The sequence below is a fragment of the Patagioenas fasciata genome, chromosome 26 (assembly GCF_037038585.1).
Source record: "Patagioenas fasciata isolate bPatFas1 chromosome 26, bPatFas1.hap1, whole genome shotgun sequence".
Taxonomy (NCBI): Eukaryota; Metazoa; Chordata; class Aves; order Columbiformes; family Columbidae; genus Patagioenas; species Patagioenas fasciata.
Window position 1 is genome coordinate 4,414,530 of NC_092545.1, and position 26,229 is coordinate 4,440,758.

Genomic DNA, 26,229 nt, shown 5'->3' on the forward strand with positions numbered 1-26,229 from the left:
TGGGGGAATGAGCTATTAGAGAGCAGTGTAGGGGAAAGGGAGCTGGGGGTCCTGGGGACAGCAGGGTGAGCATGAGCCAGCACTGGGCCCTTGTGGCCAGGAAGGCCAATGGTACCTGGGGTGGGTTAGAAGGGGGTGGTCAGTAGGTCAGAGAGGTTCTCCTGCCCCTCTGCTCTGCCCTGGGGAGACCACACCTGGAATATTGTGTCCAGTTGTGGCCCCTCAGCTCCAGAAGGACAGGGAACTGCTGCAGAGAGTCCAGCGCAGCCACCAAGATGCTGAAGGGAGTGGAGCATCTCCCGTGTGAGGAAAGGCTGAGGGAGCTGGGGCTCTGGAGCTGGAGAAGAGGAGACTGAGGGGGGACCTCATTCATGTTCACAGAGATCTAAAGGGGCAGTGTCAGGAGGATGGAGCCAGGCTCTTCTCGGTGACAACCAGTGATAGGACAAGGGGTAATGGGTTCAAACTGGAACACAAGAGGTTCCACGTACATTTGAGAAGAAACTTGTTTGGGGTGAGGGTGTCAGAGCCTGGCCCAGGCTGCCCAGGGAGGCTGTGGAGTCTCCTTCTCTGCAGACATTCAAACCCGCCTGGACACCTTCCTGTGGAACCTCAGCTGGGTGTTCCTGCTCCGTGGGGGGATTGCACTGGATGAGCTTTCCGGGTCCTTTCCAATCCCTGACATTCTGTAATTCTGTGATATAAATCTAGAAAACCCCTCCGTAGCAGTCAATCGATCCGTTCCCTTCTGATGGGGGAGTAGAATTTGAACCGCTTTTGTCCTTGTTCTTCCTGGGTTGTAAACGGCTTACAAGAAAAGGCCTTTTCCTTGAAGAAGATTGTTCTGTCTTTCACTTACTCCTCTAGTGATGCAGGCTCCACAAGCTGGGCCTTGTGCACACATACTCATTACCCTAAAACACTTGCTGTTTAGTATCAGTGGCTCACCCAACCTATTTTTCAAAAGAGGGGCAAACTGGAGTAGCTGAGGTGTCTGCTGGATGCATCAAGCTCCCTGTATCCGGTTCTGCCCTATTTTAACTCCCACGTTTCCTCGAGCTGTGACCTAGACTAGTGGGTTTTTTTAATTGCAAAGGTACTTTGTGTGAAACTCGTTTCTCACATCCAGATAATTCCTTCTAGTTTAAAGATTTTTATTTATTTTTATGAGCAGGATATACTAAGGGATTCAGACTATTGATTCCTTTTGAATAGCCTGAGATGCTAGCAGCTTTATCCTTTTTGTTCATTTCGATAGCTAATGAAAAACAGTTTAATATCATTATGCTCATCAGATAAGGCTTAAAAACTCACTAAGGTTCAAAAGAAACTCCTAAATAGATTGCGAGGCTTAGCACTGTGGAGGGCTCTGTCTCAGGAGAGCTGCATATTTTCCAGACTTCTAAATCCTGCCACATACACCCCTCCTCCCAATATTTATTTAATACCATCGGAGAAGCCGTCTGGGCCATGTTTTAATATGGTAGGGAAGAATTTGGTTGGAGGAAGGACATGACAAAGTTTGTTATTCTGTGCTGTTTTCTACTCCTGTAGATACTGACCGTGCTATCTACTAAATAACATCACAGTGATTGAGTTCCTTGTGTCTTCTCTGCTTTTGGGGTGTTCATTGGGCTGTATGGGGAGCAGACAGAGCTTTTCAGATACAAGTGCAGCTCACCGGCTCCAGGAGGTGCTGGAGAATTCATTGTGAGCAGCGAACAACTGATACTGGGCGGGGGGAACCACGTTCTCCATGTGCATCTTTGCTATTCCTCTGTATGTGCATCCAATATTGTGTTTTTCCAGCACATGACTCATCCCGCTAGTGTTGTGAATGTTAGTCAGCGCTGCTGTTCGGTCTGCCTGGTCATGGTGGAGAGTTAAATCAATGGTAATTTGCTTTTTCCAACTCTGCCTTGGAAACTCTTGCTCAGGGGAAGGCACCAGGTAGTCTTGCATATAAACACCACCCCCACATGCATAACCTTAAAAAGCTTATTGCATATTTTTGTGCCTTCTGCTATCACATTTATCTTACAGGTGTTGTGCAGATATATTCTTTTACAACGGAGAGTTTATGATTTATAACCATATGAATATATTGCCATATTAATAATCTGGTTCTAGGGAATTACTTAACTTGAATTTTTAGCAATGTTTAATAATAATGTGCATAATGTTGTTTTCTAAACTGGAAGGAAAGTTTCCTCACAGTCAAATGAAAGACAATATGTGAAATATTGGCCGTGGTGCCCAGATAGCTGGAATAAATTCTGAGGTATCTGTAGGTTTTATTGGCCAAGATGAAGATGTATTGATACTATGTGCAGGTCTCGAGCGCTTCCCCCAGCAGTGGGAGTTGCCGGTGTTACAATGAGTGCAAATGTCAGCACTTCAATGAAGGCAAAGAGAGTGTCACAGGGGCATCTCCAGCTCTTTTCTACTGTCATTTGATGGTCATTTTTTAAATATGTGACATGCATCACTGGAGAGTAGCATCGTTACCTAGTCAATGGAGTATATACTAGGATGAGGGGAAATTCAGGGTTGGCTTTCATAGTTCATATTATTAATAGAGCTTAAAGGGTGCCAAGTTGCAGGAGGAACCTAAATCTTCGCTCAACAAAATCCTCATTTGAGCTGTGGAATAGATAATGCTGGGTGCAGCTTTCCCTGCTTGGCTTGGACCCGCGCCTCAACCACGGTAAAGAGAAGGTGTGCGTTATTTACCATCTCCTACACAATGTACATTTGGATTCATCTCCAGGGAAATTATGCGGATTGCATGATTGCAAACTCATGGCAAACAGAAGCGGTGGGGTGTGAGGAATCATTCCTCCCACCTCCATGCCCCGAGGGAAGAGTGATACACATGTGCTATTCCTACCGGTTCTGCAGTGTGTTCCTGAAAACCTCCCATGCTGGGAACTCATCATCTCCTTGCATTTAATTCAGGTGCTATTTCAGTGCCGGTGTCATAGCAATTACAAGTTTTTCCCAGTGCCTAACTTACATCTTCCTTGCTTCTATATAAGCCCATTGCTGCTTGTGCTCTTCCACTATGGACACAGAGAATAGATTCTCCTTGCAGAAATCTTTTTCCTATTTAAAGGTGATTTTTACTTCTTGCTTCAGCCATTTTCCTCCCAAATTAATCACTACCAATATTTTCATAATTTCATTGTCAGAATTCTAAACGTATTCACGGTTTTCCTCCACATTCCTTTTTGTTATTTCATCTGTTTGCTTGAAATGTGGTGCTGAAAATTGAGTACTGTATTTCATGTTGTTCAGTGAGATGGTCGCTTAGAGCTCTGATGTGGGCAGGTGCTAATTTGTGATGATTTTTTGGGACACAAAAGGCTGAGTACAGAAGTGAGGATACAAGTCAGGAAACATTTGAAGTGGCTGATGCCACTGGGATGCCTTTCTGGGCTGAGGGAAGAGAATTTCCCTGTGGATCCAATCCGTGATATTTCAGGCTTGTGCTAAGCTAAAACGTTCCTCCTCTGACTTGTTTCAGTAATGGATTTCAATCTGGTTTCTTAAAGGCTGCCCATGACCCTGCTTCATCGACTCGGAACTGCCCTGTCTTTGCTTCTGAATAAGGAATTTTACCCTGAAGCTGAGTGAATTTCAGGCAGATGTTTTCATCGCAATGCGTTGTCGTTTCCTCCCTCTGAAGAAAACCTTCAAAAGGTGCTGGTCAATTGGATTGGGAGGTGGTTTTACAAAGGCGAGGGCTGCGTGCTGAATACAGAAAGGGCAGCTGCTCTTTCCCTGCTAAGGAAAAAGGTTGGCTGGTGGCTGGGGAAATCCACTGTCAGAATGGAACAGCAGGGAGAAGCACCAGGAGCATTGGTACCTCTGGGGAGAAGCGTGGTTTGGGAGGCAGCCGTGCGGTGTGAATAGCAAGTGAAGTGTGTACAGCGCTATACGTCAGATGGGCTAGCAGAGAAAGGCAGAAAAAAAGACCTCGGGAACAGAATGGTGTCTGTAAATTTATTAGCACAGCCAAAAGAAGCAATGTATCCTTGTCCCTGTTCCTCACAGATGTTTTGTATGGTATTCACTGCGTGTTTTTTCCGTCCACAAATAATAAGTTTGCTCCCCCCTTTCTTCAAAGTGAATATGCATGAGTTTCAGAAAAGGAGAGATTACACGTGGAAGAGTCATTAGAGGAGCAAAAACTTCCTTATGTTTATCAGTTGGAAAGGCAGGTTGGCAATTACGTGTTTAACTGCTACTTGTTTTTCTTCCACCTCACCCACTAGTGGTCATCTGTTGGTAATAATTAACCTTTCCACCCGTGCTCCACATGGGAAGATTACTGGCAGTAATTAGATGAGAAGTATTCTAAATGCACGGGCTGATCTCCCAGCCTGACTTTTGGATGCCTTTATAGCAATTTGCACATTAGGATGAATGACCCAGAAACCCCTGTACACAGACAAGCCAGTCAGAAAATACAAATGAAATCTCTTAGAAAACGTTGGTTCTGGAGTTATTGTCGAGGATTTGAGTATTGATTTCAAACCAGAGATTCAGGGAAGAGGAGACCAGTAAGGACCATCCAGTTTATTCCTAACTCGGGCGAATTGAGGAGCTGAACCGAGGACTCTTGACCTCTGAAACAAAACAATATTTGTGTTGTAAAATAACATCTACGACTCTGACTCGTGAGTCTGACCTATACACAGAATTACATTTTAAGCGTGGCTTGGGTAACTTGTTCTGTGTGTTCTTAGATTAGAAATTCAGAAGGGGTCATTCTATCCTCTGGTTTACAGTCCTGTAGTAAATCAGCTCAGGGATGCAAAGTCTTTTCAGGCCGGGTTTGAGCCTCAGATTAATAGTCATGATGAATGGTCAACTTGACTTAATCACTAGTGGCAAGCAGTCTGTAAGTGAAGTGAATTTTCCTTGGAGGTTAATGTTTTCGATTGATATAGGTCTTTAAAAGCAATGCACAGCTGACACAAATTATCTGAAGAACTATTAAACAGAAAAAAAGAATCCAGAACAGCTATTATTGTCATGGAATTTCATGAATCATCCAGTAGCACTAATTAAAACAAAGAGTGTTTTAATACCGCAGATAAATCTGAGCAACAAGGAGATCTTTAATGATAAAGTGAGAAGTGGTATTTCTCTTCTTTGACAGTGCTGTGTAGTGTGAGATGGATCAGCTTCTGTAGAGCAGGATGGAAGGAATCAAGATGGGAAATATGTACAAGGGGGAAAAATGTGAAAAAGAAAGATGAGAAATGTGATTCTAGTACTGAGATGGATGGGAGATGCACTTGCTTTGCATGATAGTGAAGAATATGCGGCGTTAGCAGGAGCGTGATTTTGTACTCTAGTGGCAAAAGTCATGGACTCTGATGCAAAGATTATAGTCAGAGTGGTTAGAACTGAGATCATCTGAAGAACCCTGGAGATTGTGGTGTTTTTCATTTATCTGACTCTTAAAGGCCTAAACCTGTGATGCTGTCGGGGTTCGGAGTTGGGTGTGATTTGGTTCAAACCAGCCCCGAACGTGCAGAGCTGGGGCTGGTGGTCCAGCGCCATGCTCCGGTGACCACGCGGCTCAGGAGGTCCGGAGAACAGGCGATAGTTTAACCCACTAGACTGTAGCAGAAAAGGTACATTTGCCATGTGCCCTGTTCTCATATTCTCCTAATTACTTGGTTTTTTTGCTTGCTGTTAAGAGACAGGATGGGGGAAACTGTTGGAGACACTGAGATAGAACAAGCTCTTCCCAGCTTCAATAATTCTCATTTTCAGTAGTTATTTCAGAGTTAGTTGGGCTAAAAAATTACTGACAAGTCAGGCCTTTAGAGTCGCTATTTACAAGAAGAAGACATCTTTAGAGCTCGGTAAAGAATGCATTTAACCTTTGTTAATTATCACCTTTCTGTACCTGTATCTGCGATATTTTATTCAGATTAACTGTCCTTCTGCTGAGTGCACGGCAGAACTGAGGGAGGTGTCTGGACGTATGTGGCATTGTGGTGTGTTTGTGGGGTTTTTAATTAGTGTCTTTATATATATATGTATATATGTACATGTTTTTCATCAGGTAAGTTGGGCTCATGAGCAGCTATACACGAGAGCCGAGATACAGCATTTCCTATTTCAGTGATGCCACAATAAATCTTAGGAGCCATCTGGGATTTTTTTTGATTAAAAAGTACTTAAGCAGAAAAGGTTGATTGATGAAAATCAAGAAGGGTGTGAATCAAAAACCATCCTTCCCCCCCCTTTTTTTTTTTTACATGAAGATTGAAATTCATTTTGTATAGTTCAATGAAGATTAATATGCAAGTTAAATAGGCAAAAAAAATGAGCTTTTCTAGAAACGAGCACACATTAGCGGAGAGAAATGAAAAGTTGCCTAAAGCTCAACGGACAGATCCAGATCTTTGTTTCCTGTTCAGTCCCACAGTAACAGAGGTGTTACCTGGCCAGGAATGGACAGCGTGACGTTGGTGCTTCCTCTGTCTGCAAGTGTGGGACAATGGGCTGTGACAGTGACATTGGCGGAATACCAGGGAGCTGAGTCACATTGACCTGAATGCTGAATCATGGCTTGAAGATGGTGAATTTCAGATAGATGGAGGCACAGGGTGAGTTGTTTTCCTCTACCAGACGCTAACTTGTACTTGTTTCTTTTATTTGAGAGAGATTGGTCTCTGTAGTAAACACTGTTTCTTAATCTCCAATAAGAAATATTATATTTAAAACCAGAGAGACTCAGTTATACCAGATCCTTGAGGTTTTTTCCCCCTTTTTTAGCATCAAAGGGACTAACAGCACATTTTAAAATATTCAAATTTGAGAAAGGAAACAGTCAAAACCTTGAGAACATATTGTAGTGACTGTAAGAGAAATGATATGTGCAACGGAGAGTAGATACTTTCCATTTGCTTTAGCTGTTTCAGATTCTTCGGATTTGTTTCCATTATGAAATTGATATTTGCTCTTTTTAGAAGTCTGGATCTTTTCTTCTCTGTAATCAGCATTTATTCTGATCCTTCACCCTCTAATGCCTGCAAATCCTGACATGATCTGAAAGTGTCCAAAAATAAATCAAACCCGAAAGATGGAAAAGGTCACATGCAATACGAGTTTGAATAGTGGGAGCCAATTTACCAGAGGTGTATCACAGAATCCCAGAATGTGAGGGGTTGGAAGGGACCTAGAAAGCTCATCCAGTGCAGTCCCCCTATGGAGCAGGAACACCCAGCTGAGGTTCCACAGGAAGGTGTCCAGGCGGGTTTGAATGTCTGCAGAGAAGGAGACTCCACAGCCTCCCTTCAGCATCTTGGTTGCCCTGCGCTGGACTCTCTGCAGCAGTTCCCTGTCCTTCTGGAGCTGAGGGGCCACAACTGGACACAATATTCCAGGTGTGGTCTCCCCAGGGCAGAGCAGAGGGGCAGGAGGACCTCTCTGACCTACTGACCACCCCCTTCTAACCCACCCCAGGTACCATTGGCCTTCCTGGCCACAAGGGCCCAGTGCTGGCTCATGCTCACCCTGCTGTCCCCAGGACCCCCAGGTCCCTTTCCCCTACGCTGCTCTCTAATAGGTCATTCCCCACCTTATACTGGAACCTGGGGTTATTCCTACCCAGATGCAGGGCTCTAGTTGGATGGCTAGTGCTGGTCTTGACACTTGCAACACAGAAGGACTTTGTTTAGTTATCTTTCAAAAGTGTAAATTAGACAAAAATAGCAAAATAGATTTATGCATTGAATACATGAAGTAGCTCGTGTTTATGAGAAGATTTTGTTTAAGAAACATCTTCAAGACAGCCTGAAAAAGGAACAATTTTTAAATTCTTTATCACAAAAGCCCTTTCATTATGTAACTGGCTCTTGGTTATTTGAACAATAGTTTAGGAAGGGTTTTGCTAAAACCTGTCAAATCTGATCTGTCATGTTTGTGCGCATGGACATGCAATGTCTTCCCTTTATTTCAGTCAAGTGCATTTTTACACTCCGGCTGAATCGTGCTTAATCTTTTGGCTGGATATCCAGTAGAGCATGTAGCATATGGATGTGTCAAAGTGGGACATCGAGTGTATTAATAACATAGCACTGAATTCTGCTGCCTCCGTTTAGTGGAGAAAACAGAGAAGTTTTCTACAGCTCTAGAACTGAATGTTTTCTGTCCTATGTTTGCAAGGCGACATACGAATAATTCCGTTGAATACAAATGTATTTACCTTTCCCAGAAGAAGACAAAATGTCTAGGACCAGTTAATCTGAACTAGAAGGATTGTAAAACTCTGGTATCCTTTAATACCTGTCTCCTCCCTATCCATTTCATTCATCTCTTCAGCAAGGATTGTCTGTAACCTTGGCAACTGTCTGTTTGTTTTCTCCTCCTCAACTGGAAATGCTGCTTTATTTGTTGTTCCTTTTTGTGTGTGGAAGTGTCAACTGGAGTCCCACCCATATCATGTTGAAGGAGGAGAAGGCTTAGAATGCTTTTTGAATGCAGATTTTACACACCTGTAAAGGAAAGCTGAAGAGTAGCTGAGAGCTCAGATGCGATTGTAGTGTCTTCAACAAGGTTAGTTTGTCGAGAACCATAGTACTGTGTTGTAGCCAAATACCGCCTCAAGTGTCTGTACCAAGTGCTTGTACCAACAGCTTCCATTAAGGTCATGCTTTTGACTTTGTTTTTTAGACTGAATGAACATGAGGAACTCATGTGCACATTGATTTTCTGGGATTCAGGTGTTACACAGGATGGAATTCATGTGCACATTCATTTTCTGGGATTCAGGTGTTACACGGGATGGAATTCATGTGCACGTTCATTTTCTGGGATTCAGGTGTTATGCAGGATGGAACTCATGTGCACGTTCATTTTCTGGGATTCAGGTGTTACACGGGATGGAATTCATGTGCACGTTCATTTTCTGGGATTCAGGTGTTACACAGGATGGCCACGTGTGCCATATTCAGCTTTTTCTCTGCTTAGTCTAGTTAGATGCATTATAAGCACTTAATACTTGCTTTTTACACTAGGATGCTACGCTTTGAAACTGAAAATCCTCTGCTGTGTTGTTCTACAGTTTGATATATTATTTAACTTTAAATGGACTCTGATAGAAGGTCAAGCTTGTTGATTAGAAAAAAATAATTGAAATTTGTTTTATTGGGGTAGGGGTAGGAAGGGAAAATGATTTCTCTTTATTTGCTAATAGAAAACGTTATGGTCATTTATTTTAGTTTCTATAATTGAATTTCAAAGCCTTCAAGTTTAGGTATGTGGATACATCCAATTCAGAACTTCCTGTATTTCCCTTGTCCACTCTTGAGCAGTTTTAGCGATTGTATAGATCTGTCTTTCCACAAGTTCATTCCCAGCCTGCAGAGCAATCTCGAAACGAGTGACGGTATTGACAGCAGCCTGCCATAGGTCACCCTTCTAATTGATGCTGACAGCGCCTGCAGAACAGAGGTGGTCTGGAATGCAAAGAGGACTTCACCTCCTCCTCCTTGCACGGGGGTGTTCTTGAATTTATAATGAATGATTTGCTTTTAAACCTCTTCCCAATCTGAGTATATTTAGTGCAACTCAGGAAACTTAAAACCAATTGACAGGACTGAATTTGAAACACGAAAGGTTCGTCATTGGGATGTTTACAGTTCAGCGCGGTCTGCAGAACTTCATTTGCTATTCATCTTCAGCGTTCCCGTGGAACGTGCAGCTGGCTTTTCAGGTGAAACAGCGCAGCACCACTGAGTGATGCAATAAGGAAATAAAGAAACGCTGTCCTTCAGTTTGACAGAACTGCTTTTGCACTGATAATCTCTGAGCAGTTAGAAGTGTTGAAACCGGCGATGTCTGACTAGTTTTCCCTCTCTTAAAACAAACCAATTATCCATCCATGACAAGAATAGAAATAGAAGGTGGTAATTTCTTGCACTCTTTAATTGCCTCCCAAAGAGGATAAAACAGTTACTTTAAAAGACCGGGTCTTCATCTGCAGTGTTGAAATTTAGTCTTTTGAGGATAACTTAAAAGGACAGATGAAGATTCTTAGTTTGTTAGGGAAAGGGAGATCTAAATTAGCTACTGGCTTCAACAAAACTTACCTATCATTAGGTATTCTCTCTGTCATGTGAAATAGCACAAATAGCATGGGAATTAGTGCACGGGTTCTGGAAAAGAAAACCCAAATGTAGGTAGGTGGTATTTCAGAAGCCATTAAGGAGTTTTTGCAATAGAAAAGAATGGTTGAGTGTTTCGGGAGCAGCCTGGGATGGGGTTACTCCATAGGGACTCTGTAATGTTTCCGTGTGATCTCAGGTCAAGAATTTTGGATGGCTGGGAGTTCACTTCAGCTCTCCCCTTGTGTAAATGCGCCATTGGCGCAGAATCCCGCTGCAGCCTCATTGCTTTACAGTATCTCTATAGGCAGGAATATCTCCATGAATCTTTCCAGTGGGCAGAACATGGCAGAGCTGTAACTTAACTCCACTGAATTTGAGTAAGTTCATCCTGTTGCGCTGACATTAGAGGGGACAAGGGCACGTGTTCCCATTAGGGTTCTTCAGACCAAGTGTTATCTCACTGATCTTCCCTGTGGGAAGCAAAGGAGCGGCTGTGGTCAACGTGGGTCTTCCATATGCTAATAGTATTGCTCTCCACAGGAAAAACAGTAATCTCTACAAAGAGATAATAAGAAAGTGATACTACAGATAATGTAGCATCTAATAGTCTTGTAATCAGAGCACAGCCACAAGTTGCAGACGGTTGCATTATTCTACTTATAAAGAACTCGATCAGAATTTCTCACCTGTGCACCTCACCTGAAGAACTCCCCAGCTCCTGGTGTCTTTCCCCACAAGAGTTCAGTGTCTAAATGCAAGCAAAATGTGCTGTGATTGTTCTTTCCAAGAGCTGTCAACAGCTGTGGCTGTGTTACGGAAATATTTATACTTAATAAAGTTTCTGCAAGCACCCTATACTTAGAAGCTGCAGTTGGGCAGGTGGTATGTCTCAAAAAGCTAGAGCAGAAAAATGCCTTTTGTTCTGCTGGCTCCAAACAATCACTTGCATTAGTTTCCCACCTGTGGTCCTGTTTTCTTCTGGTTAGTGGGAATAAGCCTGACCCGGGGACTGACCTTTCACAGGATCCCAGAATGTGAGGGGTTGGAGGGACCTGGAAAGCTCATCCAGTGCAATCCCCCCATGGAGCAGGAACACCCAGCTGAGGTTCCACAGGAAGGGGTCCAGGCGGGTTTGAATGTCTGCAGAGAAGGAGACTCCACAACCCCCCTGGGCAGCCTGGGCCAGGCTCTGACACCCTCACCACGAACAAGTTTCTTCTCAAATTTAAGTGGAACCTCTTGTGTTCCAGTTTGAACCCATTGCCCCTTGTCCTGTCACTGGTTGTCACCGAGAAGAGCCTGGCTCCATCCTCCTGACACTGCCCCTTTAGATATCTGTGAACATGAATGAGGTCACCCCTCAGTCTCCTCTTCTCCAGCTCCAGAGCCCCAGCTCCCTCAGCCTTTCCTCACACGGGAGATGCTCCACTCCCTTCAGCATCTTGGTTGCCCTGCGCTGGACTCTCTGCAGCAGTTCCCTGTCCTTCTGGAGCTGAGGGGCCACAACTGGACACAATATTCCAGGTGTGGTCTCCCCAGGGCAGAGCAGAGGGGCAGGAGAACCTCTCTCAACCTACAAACCACTTGATTACATCTTGGTTAATCCTGGTTCTACCGTCTCCTTTCTTTGTCATACCCACCGTGTGTTGGCGTGTGGAACGTCTTCAAAAATCTATTTGATTCGTTGCACAGGTGTTTTTAAATTATTTTTGACTAAAATGAAAATGTAAGCTACCTCTAATGAGAACCTTCAAATAATAGTCTTCCCTTCCTACTGGATATTTCGTAATGCCTTCTTTTTAATAATGTGTAACATGCAGTAGAAGAAATACTGCGTTGGAAAGCCTTGTGCTGCAGACGGAACACGCCAGCGAGGGAGTTCAGGAACGAAGCATAAAGTAGACCAGTGAAAACATATTTTGCTGGTATAATTGCATTTCTGCAAGGGAATTTTCCAGCATAGAAATGCCTAAAAAAAGAATTACCCCATCTAGCAAACATTGTGAAGGCAACGTCCTGCAGCTGCCAGTCACACTGATTGGATTTCTCCACTGAATAGGACGTGCACCTACAGAAGAACTTGATAGACCCCACAACCTCCCTCTCATAAGTCGCTCGACGTAGGTAATTTGTGTTTCTCATTAAGAAAAACCCCGTGCTATTCCTTTCCTATTAGATTTATCATATTTATCACCTGGTAGGATTTATTCTATTTTCCCTCTTTTTCTGAGCAGGTTGCACGCAGTTTGTTTAGCAAGGGCTATCGGGGGCCGTGCAGCCGGGAGCTGCTGATGAGCAAAGCGCCGCTGGGTGAATTTATCACGAGTTCTCTTTTCTTGCTGCGAGGGAGCATCGGGGAGAACTTTTGCGCTTTCATCTTTTATTTCCTGGTGCACCTGATTGACACAGAACGGCGAGGCTGCCAAATCTGGAGAATCAGACTGAAACGAAAAACATAACCATGTTCTACCTTCAGCCTTTGCGTGGAAATATTTTGCTGTAATTACTGTGTCAGATTGTACCGATAAGCAGTGTTTAATCAGTGTATGAAACAGAGGGAGCACGTGCCTTTTGGTGAATATTTGGGTTTTCTCTTTTCTTGATGTGTTTTGTTGAACCTATACGTTCTACACAATAGCACAGAAAGTTTTGAAGCACGGCGAGCTTTAGTCAACGCTTGTCAAAACAAAGCAGTTTCCATTTTATTCTTCTTTCTGTTAACAACTAGCAAACTGAAATCATCTTAAAAAGCTGGTTATTTATGACTTGTCAGGCGTGTTGTGAAGAATTTACCTTTCCATTGCCCAGCTAATGACATCTTATGGAGCTTCGCTTTGCGAAGTTCTCTGCACCTGCATAGAAATTGCAGCCCTTTTAAAGTATTTCGTATTGGACTCTAAGCATCACAGTTTTCTCCCTGCAGTAGCTGCTGTCTGATTGAATTCTGTTAGTGGTGACATTGGATTTTTCCCCCAAAAAAGCAAAGAAATGGTTGAGGCTGCTCAAGTGCATTGAGAGCAAACCCAGTGTGACCACACTTGCGGTGGCCCAGTAGGGATCATTTCTAACTCACCACCTTTGTACCAGAATGGCCAACACTGGTTTGTACTGGGTGGGCTGCCCGTGTGAAGTGGCACATTACCCCACGCTGGGGTAGTTTTTGGTACCTCTAGTTTGCTGGTAAGCGTTGATGTCGGATGCAAAGAAGGAAAAGCCCAAAAGCCTACGTGTGTGAATTTCCTTTGCATTAACCTTGAAATGCAACTCAAATTTGATCATCATGCATAGTCTTTTATTTTCATTACTGCTGATAAAAGAGACTGTGTAAATGTCAGCTTTGGGATGTCTTAATTTACAGAGCTGCAATTGTTTGATCCTTGGAAAGGCTAACATGACATCTTATTTTTCCTTTAAATATGCCTGATTTTGGGAGCGGCTGCGGACTGCAGATTAAATCTCCAGTTCATCACATCACGTCAGGACTGTCCATTACTTTGAGAGCAGTTTTCACGTCCAGAAAGTTGAATACGTGCCAGGCCGCTCCGTGCTCTGCAGGAACAATCTCAAGGGACCCCTGGCAATCGAAGGACCCTGGTAGGGTGTTTAAATCTCATCCAGCAAACATGGGCTTGTGTAGTTTTCGCAGCAGGTGTACAAGAGGGACACGGGGTTGGACATTGCAGAGCTGCCTGCTCTGAGGTTTGTGGTTTGGACAACTAGAAGGACCATTCAGGAACCAAGGGAAACCTTTCTTAAGGTGAAGGGTGAGAACAGAGAAAAAGTTACTACTAAAGAAGGAAGAAACCACCTCTGTCTGGGGACTGGAAGAGTTTCTGAGATACTCCGCAACTAAGACACATCTTCTGATGATCTAAGCTGTGGCAGCCACTATTTGCATTGGAATAGGGGTAAGATATAAGTCCCTAAGCTTTTTGTCTTCTTTTGTGGGCCTACTCCTTAATTTACCTGTGTCCCCCCTCTAAATTGAGCATGAAGTGAAGCCTGGGCTGTCTGTTCCATTGAAAACCGGTGTTTTGAAATATTTCTTGCCTCAAATGAATAGTGATTAATCAAAATATAAAGTAGCGGGGGGGGGGAGGGTAGAAAAATAATTAAAGTTAAATGATTGTACTGAAATGATTTGAGTAGCACTAAAATACTTGCACAGCCATTCGCTGAACTGGTGGAGAAGTGGATCAGTTGGAGTGACAAGTTTTATTTTGTTGCTTTGACGTTGTATGGCAGACTCTAGTGCAATTGCAATTTTTTTGTTAATGGGAATACTGCCAAAATTATGGAGCGGTGGTTCAGTTTGTGCCCTGAGATCATGGGTTCTTTATCACTTGAGTAGAGCACATTCCTCGTGCCCCCACAAATACCCAGGCTTTACGTTTCGTGAGCTTTTATTTGACCAGGGAATTGCATGGGATAGGAAGGTGCAGCATTGGGAAGATGTCTGTGTAGAGTGTCTTCTATGATTGTAGCTGCGTGGAGATGTACAGGTTGTTAATAGCTGGGGAGTGGAAGTGGGAGTGGAGCAGGACAGGAGGGGGAGCTCCGGGTGCAGGTTCCGTGGGAGCTGGGGGCTCAGCTCTGGAGCCACATGCAGCAAAACTCCACTTGGCTCTTAGATTAGGAGGGAAAATCTGTTCCCAGTCTGTCCCTGTTATTGCTTAAAGCCACGAATGACCTGGATTTGAACTGGTCTCCTGAAGGGTAAAAGGTTTCAACTCTGGTTGCCAATCCCCAGTAACGCGCAGTTGCTCCCAGCGTGGATTTGAAACTAATCCCGACCTCAAGTCATCAGCCTTAGGTTTCGGTTACTCTGATGATAGATGGTAATTTAAAGATTTTGCTTTCCTCTTCTTGTACCCGTTGCACCCTATTCTTCCTTCAGTCGTATAAATCCAACTAAATCTTCTCAAGGGAGATTATGAACTGGTAGATTTTAAACAGTGTAGAACAGTCCCTAAGAGAAGAAAGCAAAGTGGATGTTCACAGCCCAAGTCTTCCCCCCCATTTCACGACAGACAGAAATGCCCTGAGCTTAAGATGCCTCTTCAAAGGAAGATTCAATATGCAGTCTCTCTCAGCAGGATCTTAACTTGATACTAATGCTGACCAAGGTCTGTAGCTGCTGCTGTATCAGGCACTTACTGCTCCATTCTTCTAACATTTATTGCTATATTATCCCTTCAGTTTTGTTACAAAATGCTTATTGACTTCAGTGGGCTTTGTATTGGAGAAGACATTGATTGCTGATTTCTGCCCTTTGGCCTCAATTCTGTTGCACTTCAGTTCACCCCCATCTGTATTGCTGGGGTGCAGAAGCCCTGGGAGAGCTGAGCAGCAGGCCCTGGTCTCTGTGGGGTTCCTGCAGTTTGGGGGTTTTGTAGCAGGCGTTTGTTCAGTGTTCTCATGGTTTTCTGCAGCAGTTGTGCTTGAACAAGGATGCAGAATGTGGCTGTAGTGTCTAGTGAGGGCTGCCATTGGTTCTGGTTAGCTGGCTACTTCTGGTGACTCTTTAAACAAACAAGCAAAAACCCACCAGCAAAACACTGACTATTAATTAATGCAAATGCATGTTTCTGCTATCAGTTTGTCCAGCTTCTTGTATAACTCTCCTATTGCATGTTCTCCAAATGCTACTTTATGAACTCCCAAGAGCAAGTATTTCTTTAAAACAGCACTTAAACCAATATAATCCCTTTGTCTTTTATTTTCCTAGAAGTTGTTCTTGTAAAAGAAGTCATAGCAAAAGCCACAGTCATAATAGGAAACTCATGGAGATTTATTTTGTAGCGTTAGATAGAGTGGATACTGTAATGTGTGCAAAGACTCTGTGTCATTGTCCTATTGATTTTCTATTCTTTGCATACTTAGCGAAGCCGAGAGGTGGTGGATGAGGCTTTCAGAAGGGGCTGCTGATCTTGCATCTTCTTTTTCGTGTTAGGGCAACCCAACCTGGAATAATTTCCAAGAGTCTGATTCTGAAGCTTGGAGCCGTCCTCACTTTGTGTACATGCTGTTTTCTTGGGGGTGGCTAAACCAGGTGAGCCAACTCTCAGTCCTCCCCAAAAGCTCCCTCTAGTTAAACAATATTCGAACTGTGTGCTGTCTCTAAAGAAAATAGAGAAACCTCCTTTCTTGAGACCACTAAGGTTCCCTCCTACATTGCTTGTGGGCTCTTTGCTATTTTTACCTCAAACTCTCTTTTTATGCAGGGGAGGGGAATGTCTTTTCATATTCTCACCTGTTTTGGATCGATACAGTGCCCTTCGCTGGAGCTATAATTATATTGGTCAGGGATGCATCAAACCTCAGAATATTTGGTTTGTCCTCAACCTGAGGTGAGGACTCAATGTATTTTTCCTTCTCGACCCTTTGCAACTGTAATTCAGTTTAAATCTGTGGGGATCACTTGAAGTTTACAGAAATTTAAAGGAGGTAGGTTAATATCCCTTCTGTCCTTGGCTTTACTGCAGACAGTAGCAACAAGGGGCCTAATTAGTGTTTGGGTTTGTTGATTATGGACATTGCTCCAAGAGAAACTGGACTGGCACCATGAAACTCATTAGACTTGGGTCTTCCAACATTGTGTTCTTATATTAAAGAGAAAAGAAATCTAGCAAGGGGGAAGTCGAGGGAGTGCAAAGTAGAAACCTCATTAGAGTAATTAGCGTAAGTCATTATTTCCTAGAAGCCTCAAATGGCCGCATTTATTGTAAAGAGAAGCCAAGGGTATGGCTGAGTGTAGCTCCGACATCTGCCTTGGGGAGGGAGGGAGCGAGCGAGCGCGGTGTTTGCTGCCCATGTTTGCTTGTGTTCCCTGGCTTAGGTGATGTGTGATCCTATTAAGCTCAGTATAGCTAATCCTCTTTCACGGTACTAATTTCTTGCCATTATCTTTATTTGGCTGCTAATTTCCCTTATGGTATTCTTCTACTGTCCTAATATTAGTGAGTAGCTTGAGATATTTCTTGAGTATCCTGTTGGAAAAATCCCGCCTGGTTGGTGTCAGTGTCTCTGGAAGGAAAAGGAATTGCTGGTAGGGCTGAGAAAAAGCATCTCCTAATAAAACCTTTTGTTGTTAATGGTGTCTGAGTATCTAGTGTGTTTCCATTTCTCAAATTCATCTTGTGCTTCCATGCTGATGCTTGAGTTCTGGCGCCTCAGTGAATCTTGATGAGCAGATTTACCATCAAACTTCTTGCACCTCAAATGGCTGGAGGAGAAAAGGAGGTAACGGAGTGGAGAAGTGCGGTCCTGGGATGCGGTCCTGGGATGCGGTCCTGGGATGCGGTCCTGCTCCTTCGCTCGCAATTCACGTGGAAAGGTTTAGTTTGTTTCTTCTTACTGTGAAACTCCTCAGTAGTACCCAGCACCGTGGTCACAACGTGCGTTGCGAGGAATTGGTAACAAAGTGGGATCAGCAGAGTGAGAGCCCAAGAACCTAAGCCGTGCTAGGGATAATTACTGATTTTAAACCTAATTAGTCAGGCGGTATTTTCCCCTGTGTTATCCTCTTAACATCTTCCTTTGTCATGGTAAGGAGCAGGTATGGTAAATGCAATATGATTGCATTTGGAAAAGGTGGAACTGCTGTGTTTTGACCTGGAGAGAAAATGTGTCAAATGAGCCCTTTCAGCGTCGAGATGCTGTGCGCTTTTAATGAAATCTGTCAGATACATGAATCGTTAACCTACCTTTCATTTTCACAGCTTATTGAAATCATTAAAATACAGCAATAATTATGATTCTTTCTGACTCCTATATTTAGATCAACCCCAGAGACCTCAGTATACCTGAAGGATTGTGTTCTGATGTGAGCTATTGCAGACAGTTAGCGGTGCTTCTTCCTGACAGCAGAATGGGGCGCGAGAGCTTTGTTGTCTTTGCTCTGTATCTCTTGGGGTTTTTAAGCGTAGGATCTGACCCGGAGAACCCAAAGAGGTGAGATTTTTGTTAAATATTTTCCATTTTTCAATGAGAAGTTGCAAATGAAGTCAACTTACATTCAAAACTGCACAGCTCCTCATGAGAATCGATTCTCTGTCACTTGAGACAAACCGAAGAGATGAATCTTCACAGGTTTAACATAGAGATGATGGGCTAGAATATTACCTGAGGGAAGACCTAATCCTTTAAATCAATGCTCACGCGTCCTTGCAATGACATTATGTTATTTATTCTCTATTATTTGGCCAGTAGATATCTCTATGTGTGTTTTCTTAATGATTGAGATTCCCGATACGGAGGAATGGAGCTGTAGCGTTTGATTTAGGTTCTGTGTATTCACACAGGTGTTTCCCAACGTCTTGGTATCAGACCTTTGGTTGTGGTTTTGAATGTTGTCAGATTTGCTACTTGGAATAGGTAGAATCATTTACTAACTGTGCTGCGTTGTGAGCATCTGTTTCAAAGGCCTGAAGATCCGGAAAGGTCTTTGGTTAGTTCAGATCTATAGTGAAGGACATTTCTACAACGGCAAGATGGTTCTTCAGGCTTGGTACTTCAGACATTTTTCTACTCAACTCATGGAAATGAGCGTAACGGAGCTGATTTCTGGAAGCTGAAAACACCCAGATTTTCATGGAAATCAGTAGAAAAATTCCTGTTTGCTTTATACCAAGTCCCCAAAGACACCTTTTGTTCTGGAGTTACTATTTAATCGTGTGCTTGCTAGCCAGGGACTCTGGTGTTGAAGAACTGAGCTATCAGATCTGTGTCTTAAAGGCCTTAGAAGGGAGGGAGGGGAGTTCCGTCCATCGAAGGGCCCGTCCTGCCTCTGTATTGGTGATTTCAAGCAATGGCAAAGTCATCAATGTAATTCTTTTTCGTCACAGATTATGCTGTAAAAGTGAAGAAAAATGGCATCATTGATTTGGGTTTGTACTAACATGACAAGTTTGTAGTGATCACCGCTTTTGGAGATGAAAGAAATGTACTTTTCACTTTTCTGACATGATGTCAATACCTTTCTCCAACTGTTTTGAACGCCGTCCTGGTTCTTCTCTGCAAAACCGTTTTTGAGAAAGATAAGTAAGGGAAAAGCCTAGATCTGCCATTGAAACAGCGCCGCTTCGCTCCCTGTTCTAAACTCCTTTGTGTTTGGTAAAATAGCAGTGTGATGGTTTTATAACATCCCAGGGCGTCAGGACAGGACCTTCTGCTCCGCTCCAGACTGCTCATCTGATCCTCTGCTGTTCGCGTGTTTGATTTCAGTGGGCGGGAGGGACACAATGACATTGATGTTTTAGGTGGGGAGATGGATTATTCCAGTGTGATTGCCTTGCCAGAACTTCTGCAATCTTCCTGAAAGAGAAGTACAAATTGCAATGAGAACGGAGGCACAGCGAGGCTGATAGGACTTTGTCGCAGCCAAATTCATACGGTGTAAGTGAACTGCAAACAGTCTGAGGAAAGGCAGCGGGGCATGAAAGACATGGAGTGATTTCGATTCGGGTAGCGCTAAACAGACAAGGGCTCTTCGTCTGAGAAAGAGGAGACTCGCAGGGTAGGACAGATCTGTGAAATCACGAATAACACAGAGAAACTCAATAGAGAACTAAAGTTCGGATTGTCTTACAATACAGGAGGTGTGGGTCCTCAAATGAGAGTAGCATGGGGAAAGGTCAGAACAACCGAAGGGAGAGATTTTTCTGGTTTAACGCTGGATTCCTCTGCCATGGGATACTGAGAACACCGGACTGATGCAAGGAAGCCCCTAGAAGGAGAACAACCTCCTTATTTTAAGGTAATCAAGCCATTAATAAACTTGTATCAGTGTGATTATAATGCTCAAAACCAAACTACAGTGTCATTCCCACTGTCACTAAGTGGCCTTGAGTGCATCCCCTGCCTTCTATTTCTATTTTTTCTGCAAAGGGGAACACCTCTTGTGCCTCGCAGCCATTAGGAAAGCCTGACCCTGGTTAAAGCTGAGGAGAACCCACCATGAACAGGAACAGCCATGGTTAAAATCATCAGCTGCTTAGAAATAACTGCCCTTTTTAGTTGGTGTACGGGATAGGAAATATCAGCGAGCGTGTTTACTGGTTTTAGATGGAGCTTTTGTGGTTGCTGGCTATGGTAACAAGGCGATTGTGAGAGCGGTTCCCTGAGCAGCACTACCTGCTCTGCCAGGAGAGGATTCATCAGCTGCTCAAGCGACGTGACCTTCGCCTTCATCAGACTTCACCGAGGAAATGTTCTATTGAAGTGTCTCAATTAAGGCAGCTTCCCAAGCTCGGCTCATCTAGCTCTGAAAACACCAGATCCCTCAGATTTCCTTTTCATGTCGCGTTTTGTTAGCGGCTCTGTGCAAATCAAAGCTTCCTTTTCTTGATTAAAAAAAGCAGATGGAAGATACTTTACTACATCCAAACTTAAAACTGAAGTTTTCAGTTGTTGTGAAACATGGTGAAGCGTCTCTTTGATGCGCTCTACCTAGTTCTGGTTTCCAAACTGTTCATAGCCTAAAGCACTTCGATACCTTAAAATATTTGTAAAGTTTTTAGTAATAATAATTATCTCTAAGTGGTGTTTTATACCATAGTGTGGACTATAGGGGTCTATAGTAACCTGTTTGGAATTCTCATATGGATTAGGCATGTAAATACTAGTGTCACTTTAAGAATCTGATAATCTTTAGGCCTCTTTTAGGGGATAAAACAATGGTTTGCATTATTTGTTCCTGGTTTCCAGTGTATGTGCTGTTCACTAATGCAGACTCGCCTGTTTCTTTGGGTCTGTGTCTGGTTTGACACTCACAATTACCCTGGCAGTAGATTTACTCTGGATACACATTTATCAAAGTGAACTCTGGACTGGATTCACTACAAAAATTACTCCTGAAAATACTGGAGCTGATCTATTAGTTTCCCTTATTCTGTCTGCGGAGGACACAGCCCCTTCTTGTCCTTTGCTTTCGCTCTCTATATTCCCCAAGAAAGTTGCGTGAATTCAGTTGAAATTCAGGCATTTGTTTTGTGTTCATGTCACACGTTGTTTCTGCCACAGTTGCTCGCCTACCCCCTCAGCGAGTCGCAAACTTAAATAAAAGGAGCTTGTGTGAAATTTGGCTGCGCAGCCTGTGCTCGGTGTCCGTGCCAAACAGCTTAAAGCTGCAGAAACCCACTGGAAGCCGGGACAGCAGCCGCTCCGCATTCACTGCTCGGCTTCACCATCGCTTGCTTCTCCCCTTTAGCTGTTAGTTATTCTGAATGAAATGCAGAGGGTCTGATCGGAGTCGCTCTGTGTACACCTAGAAATGGATTAGTTAACATTGCACTGGTTGGACTGGGGTGCAGGCAGGTGAGATGGGGGCAGAAAAGCAGCTCTTTATTGGGATTCAGCTACAACCTGAAGACTCTGGGCTGATTAGGCCTACGTGAGGTGTTTTTTCTGTGCCTGCACATCCTACCACTCCCTGTCCTTGTGCTGCTTAAATACACTGAAAACGTCTATGACAGGGCAGTTTTGCTTTGCACGGCAGGAGTATCTTGTTAGAACATGATTGTAATGGTCGGTTGTTCAAAAATATCTACGCTGGAGTGTAGTGCCTGAGTCGAACTTCAACTCACTGCAAAATCTCCTGAGACTCCATCTTCAAAGTCAATCAGGTCCTTTAAAACACTTCCCATTCCGTCGCCTCACTCGTGTCAGCTGGGAGGTTCCAGCAGCACCTACAGCACAGGCCAAGGTTGTTCCTGCTGGATTCTGTTCCTGCTGGTGCTGCTTTTTGCCCAGAACTTCAGGAAACTCCTCATTTGTTTCCTGTCTCGTCCTTTGTGCTGCAGCCTGACTCACCTGGCGTGTGAGGAGGTGCATAAATCGATGTTAACATCTCTTGCTGCTGGAAAGAATTCCCCTTTTCTGTTCAAAAATGGAAAGATAAACAGGCTCAGACTGTGTCCAGTTGTGACCCCTCAGCTCCAGAAGGACAGGGAACTGCTGCAGAGAGTCCAGCGCAGGGCAACCAAGATGCTGAAGGGAGTGGAGCATCTCCCATGTGAGGAAAGGCTGAGGGAGCTGGGGCTCTGGAGCTGGAGAAGAGGAGACTGAGGGGTGACCTCATTCATGTTTACAGAGATCTAAAGGGGCAGTGTCAGGAGGATGGAGCCAGGCTCTTCTCGGTGACAACCAGTGATAGGACAAGGGGCAATGGGTTCAAACTGGAACACAAGAGGTTCCACTTAAATTTGAGAAGAAACTTGTTCGTGGTGAGGGTGTCAGAGCCTGGCCCAGGCTGCCCAGGGAGGCTGTGGAGTCTCATTCTCTGCAGACATTCAAACCCGCTTGGACACCTTCCTGTGGAACCTCAGCTGGGTGTTCCTGCTCCATGGGGGGATTGCACTGGATGAGCTTTCCAGGTCCCTTCCAACCCCTGACATTCTGGGATTCTGTGTTTCTCTGAACTTTTTCAAGATGCCAGAAGTGAAGTGTTGTCTTATAGGAAAGCAACCTGATTGCCAGCATCCAGGAAAAGGTGTTTCTAAAGAACAACGTTCTAATCCATCTTGTAGTTCTCCTTAAAACAGAGACTCCTCTCTTTCTCATTCCTTTAATAACTGAATGTGGCTTTGCCAGGAGAGGGGCCTTGTGGCAATGGCAAAGGATACAGGAGGCCTGGCAGCAAGTTTTGGCTTTCCTTACATGATTTGTAGCCTTGGACAAGTGCTTTTATTAAAAAAAATATATATGTAACAAACACAAACAGCCTTGGTAACGCCTCCTCCTGGCTCTGGGTTTTCACAAGCGCTTGCTGAACAGCAGGCCCGGCACAGATTGTCACGATCCCTCGCAGAACCCCCCTCACCCAGCAAATGAAGGAAAACTCCACTGAACGGAGAGGAAAAAGCTGCTCAACTCCCTGTTGGATCGTGAACCTGTGATATTTAGAGCACGTTAGTGTAAGTAATGGCTGTGATGTTATCGTCTGCGGTTGGAGATGAAATATTTTCATTACGTCTGGAATCTTTTCCACTCCTAAGAGCATTTCTGGTTTACTGTTTACCTCACACAGTCACTTGGCTGTTGATGTTTATCAAAGGAGATACGAAGATCTTCCTTTTCTAATGGTGTTAACGCACATTCCCATGTTCCTCCTGCAGTAGCAGTGGGGAGAATTGCATTTAATGAAAATAATGAAAATAAAGCAAAGCAGAGAAGATTTTTGCGGTTTAACTCAGAAAATAAAATCAAGAGAGAGTAGATGGTTGGGGAGCAGAAGAAGAAATAGTAGGGAAAGAAAAAGCCTGATCTTTTTGAATGTGCTTTTGTATGCTCTAATGAAGTATTTGGTACCAGGCCTGTTGACAGCACCCGTGCTGTGTGGTAAAGGCTTTAAGGGCAACGACGCTTCACATTGATCCCTCTTGGATCCTGGCTGCATTAGTATTCTAGGCCCAGCTCAGCCCGGCCATCGTCAGCGCAGCATGTTAATTAGCGCTGTCCCTCTTTTGCTCTTCCCCTCCTTTGCTTTCCAGTCTGAGCGTCCCTATCGCCGTGATGGACGGTTTAGATCTTCCCAGCCGCGGTGTTGATGACCCAGGGCAGTTCTTGCCACTTTTGATAAACTGTCAGATTATTTTTGGAACGTCCACATATGCTTTTCTGGAGGTACAATTTAGCGCTGGGATAATCTACTAAATTGCTTTCTGTGCTATGCCAGCTCTCACTCGTGCTGCTCTTTTCAAGCTTTACATGGCCAGAGAAAACGTGTGCTGAGCAAATGTTGAGTGATGCTGCGCCCCAAGAATGGGAGCAGTGAATTCTGCACTGGGCTGTTTATGAAATACAGGATTAAATAATGTTTCTGTTTCCCTTTTTTGTGATGTATATGCAGAACATAAAATGAATGGAAAAACGCATACCCATCTTTTACCTTAAAACATCTGTAACACGGAGCTCCCTTTAATTTCACAACATAACCGACAGCATTACAACATCAGAAAGATTACCTAGCATAACTTCAATATGAATAATGAGTAAACCTACTACTCGTCAAATATTAAAGAAAACTGTGCTTAAAAATTGAGTTAACTGCATATTGGCAAAGATTGTGTTTCACATTGGAAAGCACATACTTGGCTTCTCAGGGAGAGGATCCACGATGTGCGATGGGCAGAGGTGTGAAGGCTTTATCAAATAGTCTTTATTTCTCAATAAGATAAGTGTGGGATGACACTTGATTGTATTAGTAGAGCCGAGTTAAGATACAAATCTATGAACCCGTGTATATTTAGCTTTTGGTTTATTCCTTATTGGGATGCAACAAACTTGACAATAATGTTTTTTTTCTTAAAGAGCATGCAAATGTCTTATTTTTAAATAGCACTATGCATAAACTTGCATTTGGTTCATTTTGGGAAAAATGTGGCTGACCTAAATAGAAAAGTTATCTTTGATCTTGTAGCACAAATTAATAACTGAAAAACCAATGTGTGTGGCATCCCTCCAGAAAATCTAAGTTATTTACTCCAGTCCTAAACACTAAGTTAGAACCCGAAATTTCTACTCATTGTATTGAAACTTGATCTTCCTTCCTCCCAAATCTTGGTTCTCCATCTGTAAATAAGGACAATCTATGATTTTCTCTCCTGTCTCTATCTTCTACATTTGAATTTCAGGTTCTTCGTTTATTACCATATGTACCCTCCTTAGTACCGTGGACTTGGGTTTCAAATAGGTCCTCCATGAGGTTCTTTAATGTAATTAGCAATGGTCAATCTGATTTAAGTCATAAAATATGTGTAATACTCTGCTCATGGAAGACTTAATTAATTAACATTCATTTAATGTATCACAGAGCTCGTTCAGTGAGGAGCATGCTGGAAATACCAAGTATTATTTATTACTTCTTCAGTGAAAACGTGGATAATAACTTGGGATTGTGGTTCCAATTTACAGGATCTGCATATGAACTCAAATTCCCTAAGAGAGAACTTGACCTCAATTTCCAGTTATTGCCAGTGTGTCTGGCTGACTCACCCTCCTGAGGCATCGCGGTGTGAAATGGGAGATTAAATTAAAGAAAGAATCCAAAACATTGCTGCTTTTTGTATCCTGGACCTGGTTTGTAACACAACCGAAAAGATGTTTTATATTAGAATGTGAATTATCCAACAGAAATACCTCTTCCAGCTCTCTGCTTCTTCCTTTTCTTGTGTTTATTGCTACACTCATGGCACATGAAGATCAGCCTTTATTCTTTGATTTCTCTTCAATTTATGATTATATTTTTTACACTTAGAACTCCAGAAACCAAACCGGACCAGACACCTTGGGACCTGCTATAGCAAACATAAGCCTGACACTGCCAGACTTTAATTCTTTATTTACCACACGAAAAGGTAATTATGGCATCACCTCTACGCTTGAGAATATACTTGAGAGGTAGATTTTCTCTACGAGTCGAAGTCTCTAAGTCTGGTTTATTAAGTGAAGCCATTCCATACTCATTAAATAGAGAATTGGACCCGTGGATTCTTGTTCTAACGTAGAAAAGGAGAAATGAAGTCTGGCCTTAGTGGTAAAACACCCGTACATCTTTGCGTTGCTATAGATCCGGGCTCCGGAACATCTTGCTATTGCTGCTGGTGGCCACGTACCGTGAAAGAGGCACCAAGATCCTGGGTACTTATCAGCTTGAAAGCCGAGAACAAGCTCCCTGTGCCTTCTCAGTCCGTTTGACACCAGTTCATGCTTTGGCCTTGCTGTATTTCACGATGAACAGCATAGTGTCCATTTTCTGCGCTCGAACAGCACGGGCACGTTTACCGCGTGCAGCCAGCGGACTGACAAATGAATAGCGGAATCGCAAGAGATCTGGGCTTTGTCAGGTGCAATGTGCGCAGTTCTCTGTGGGTGCCTGTATAGCAGGCAAAAATTGAAATATCTGAAAATGCTGATTTCTGACCTTTGTGATTTTAGTTGCTTGGAAGTGCATTAGTCAAGGCAATTCCTCATAGAGCTGGAGTGGGGAGTTTTAGAGAGCACACCCGCAACCAAGAGCGACACAGGTACTGTAGCTAAATATACTTGAGTGGAAATGCCATTTCAAGACGTGATGCTTTTTAAGCATCCCGAA

At 43.5% G+C, this 26,229-nt stretch overlaps 1 protein-coding gene across 4 annotated transcripts in view; it reads left to right on the forward strand.

The window, feature by feature from the left end:
* LRRTM4 (leucine rich repeat transmembrane neuronal 4) overlaps positions 1-26,229 on the forward strand; it is a 298,739-nt gene that overhangs the window by 125,270 nt on the left and 147,240 nt on the right. For 2 of the 4 annotated variants that reach the window (XM_071799351.1, XM_071799352.1), the window contains one exon: positions 6,444-6,632. The exons of the other annotated variants lie outside the window; for them this stretch is intronic. The gene's annotated coding sequence lies outside the window, so the exon portion shown is untranslated. The remainder of the gene's footprint in view (positions 1-6,443; positions 6,633-26,229) is intronic. 4 annotated transcript variants of the gene reach the window in all.